Source organism: Gracilinanus agilis, chromosome 1 (genome assembly GCF_016433145.1).
Source record: "Gracilinanus agilis isolate LMUSP501 chromosome 1, AgileGrace, whole genome shotgun sequence".
Lineage (NCBI taxonomy): Eukaryota > Metazoa > Chordata > Mammalia > Didelphimorphia > Didelphidae > Gracilinanus > Gracilinanus agilis.
The window spans coordinates 771849958-771852757 of record NC_058130.1 but is presented as its reverse complement, the minus strand read 5'-3'; the positions used below and the strand labels follow the sequence as shown (position 1 = coordinate 771852757).

General features: G+C 39.8%; 1 protein-coding gene across 1 annotated transcript in view; it reads right to left on the bottom strand.

Moving 5' to 3' along the window:
- Positions 1–2233: 2233 nt before the first annotated feature.
- Positions 2234–2800, bottom strand: part of MYO18B (myosin XVIIIB) — a 352648-nt gene continuing 352081 nt past the window's right edge. Inside the window, exon 37 of the mRNA XM_044685471.1 lies at positions 2234–2446. The gene's annotated coding sequence lies outside the window, so the exon portion shown is untranslated. The remainder of the gene's footprint in view (positions 2447–2800) is intronic.

Sequence of the window (2800 nt, the reverse complement as noted above, 5' to 3'; positions counted from 1 at the left end):
AGGGAGTTCCCTCATACCCACAAGACCATAAACCTATTTCCTAATCTTATTCTTTTCTGCGTCCTATCCTGTCTTGTTTTCAGTGGCCCATGGTGCATACCATTCTCTGAAGAATGGAAGACTAATATCACTCCTGGCTGGGGCAATGGAGAGGTTAAGTGGGTGTGAATGAGCTGTGGCTCAGGACCATGAGGGCCTTTGAAGAACAAGATTAAAAGATGAGATGGAGGAAGTCTATTGGAAGGAGAGAAGATGAGCTGGTCTCGTGGCAAGGGTGAAGGATGGCATGTGAGCAGCAGGCAGGAATGCTCCATAGGTATCTTTGAGATATCACGAGAAAGCAAAAAATGATGTCTTCTGAGTAGACTTCTGGGAGGATGTAGCAAGGGTCTCATTGGATGGATAAACAGGTCTGGATGGGTTGCAGACTATTTGTGTAGTTGAAGAGAATTTACAAAGGGACGAGGTAGCAGATCCATTTGAATCTGTTTTATCTTCTTCTGTTGTGGGAAAGGGAGAGGGACTAGATGATAATTTCAATGGTAGATGGAACTTTTGGCTGAACAATCTCCTTCCACCAAAGCATGGTGGGCCTTTCTCTGAAACTTAGAATCTGAGAAAGTTGCCTAGAACATTGAGAGGTCAAGTGCCTTGCCCAGAGTCAAATAGCCAAGAGGCGAGAAAGGTAGAACTTGAACCCAGGTCTTCCTGACTCTGAGGCCAACTCTCTGTCTACTACTATCACTGATGGCCAACTCCAGTTGAAACAGGAACCATTAGATCCTATATAAGAATCCCTGTGAGCTGCATATTGACTCAGGAAACCTCATATTCATATTAACATTATCTAAGTTCTATTGTATTTTTATTTATTTTGTTAGATATTTTTCAATTACTTTCTAAACCAGTGTGCACAGAAGAATGTTACCTAGTGTTTGACACCTCAGGCCATGTTCTCTTCCTATCATCTTGTCTTACTTCATCTCACATCCTGCTTCAGACACTTCCTAGAGATATGATCCTGGGCAAATCACTTGATCCTTTTTGCCTTCGTTTCCTAATCTGTCAAATGAGTTGGAGAAAGAAATGAAAAACCAGAAAACACCAAATGGAGTCACAAAAAGTTGAATATGACTCAAACAACTGAACAACAAAAGTGAGAATAACCATAGGCAGGGTTACTGTACCCATCTCACAGGGTTATGGTGAAGGACAAATGAGGAGATGTATGTATGGGTGTGTATATGTATGTATAGATGTATATCTACATATCCATATTTTTGTATACATATATATCTATGTAATTTTATGTGTATAGCTCATATATACAATTTAATAAATGTATAAATAATATGTAACTACATAGGAGAAATACTTTGCAAATTTTAAAGTATGATATAAATTATAGTAGTGCTACTAGTTTCTCAATGGTACTAGTTTCTCAATGCCTCAGTTTTTTCATCTGTAAGTTGGGGATAATACCATTTACTTGATCAGTCTTTTAGGGTTGTTGTAAAAAAAAAGTACTTTGTAAGTATTTAAGCCCTATAGAAAAGGGACTTCATTATCATTACTATTATTGCTTGAGAATAGATATGCCTTGTGTGATGCTATGAAAAGAGTTCTGAACTTGGGTGAAAGGACCTGGGTTGAAATCTATTCCCTCCTGCCTGTGTGACCTTGGGTAAGCCTCTTTTAACTCCTTGGACCTCCATTTTCTCATCTGTAAAATGAAGGTCTGGACCTGGTGGGCTCTGAGTTGCCTTCAGATTCGAAATCTTTGATTCAAATAGAAGATATAGCAGGGTGAGAAATATGTCTATATATGGAAGGTTCAACATGGGGTTTACACCGAAGCAGGTAGGAGTCTGTAAGAAAATAGGAGAAAACCAAACCCCGAATATCAGACCCTGTCATTCCAATAAGGTACATGATGATTTGGATTCTATCTAATAAGTATTTCCATCTACTTCTCAGGACCAAGGGTCATTATCAGGTAATAGACATATGGAAAACCTAACTCATTTCCCAGAAAAGTTCTAGATACAGGTGGTTGAAAAGGATCTGAACTGGTCTTCTTCCCTACAAGTGTCCACCCCCAAACCATGTTATGACTCAATTCTTGATCCTTCAACCTTAGCCCCCACCTCCTGCATCTGAATAGATGCATCTATTCTGTTCAATTATGGAAGGCAAGATCAATTATGGAAGGAGAAGGCAAAGTCCACACTTATTTGAAGCCACAATAGTTTTATTCTGTATAAATCACTATTCAAACCCCAGCACCTCTTACAAAATAAATCCTCAGGTTTGTCAGAATCCTTTGGGAGTATTTTTCGGTGGCATCCATCGCCTACAGACAAGCAGATGCAGAGGCCGCCTGTGTATTTTTCTTTGAAAAGCTGAGGGGCCAGGGAAGCTTTCCAGGAACTTCAGACACTGGATGCTGGAAAGAAAATCCAGGTGTGAGTAGAGATCTCTATAATAGCTGGAGCAAGAAATTTTGGAATTAGGTGCCCAGTAAATGTGTAGCTGCCTTCAACATATGGCTCAGGTGCCATTACCATCAGGAGAACTCCGAAGGGTTGTGAGTACTTTCACCATCTCTGAAATTACTCTGCACTCATTTTGGCATATTCTGCAATTGCATTGCTGTATACATATCATTTTCCTATAGTAGAGTGTAAGCTGTTTGAGGGAAGAGTGTTTTGATTTTTGTCTTTGTACTCCAGCACAATACATGGCCCATAGTAAGAACTAAAGATATGTGGAAGGAAGGAAGGAAGGAAGGAAGGAAGGA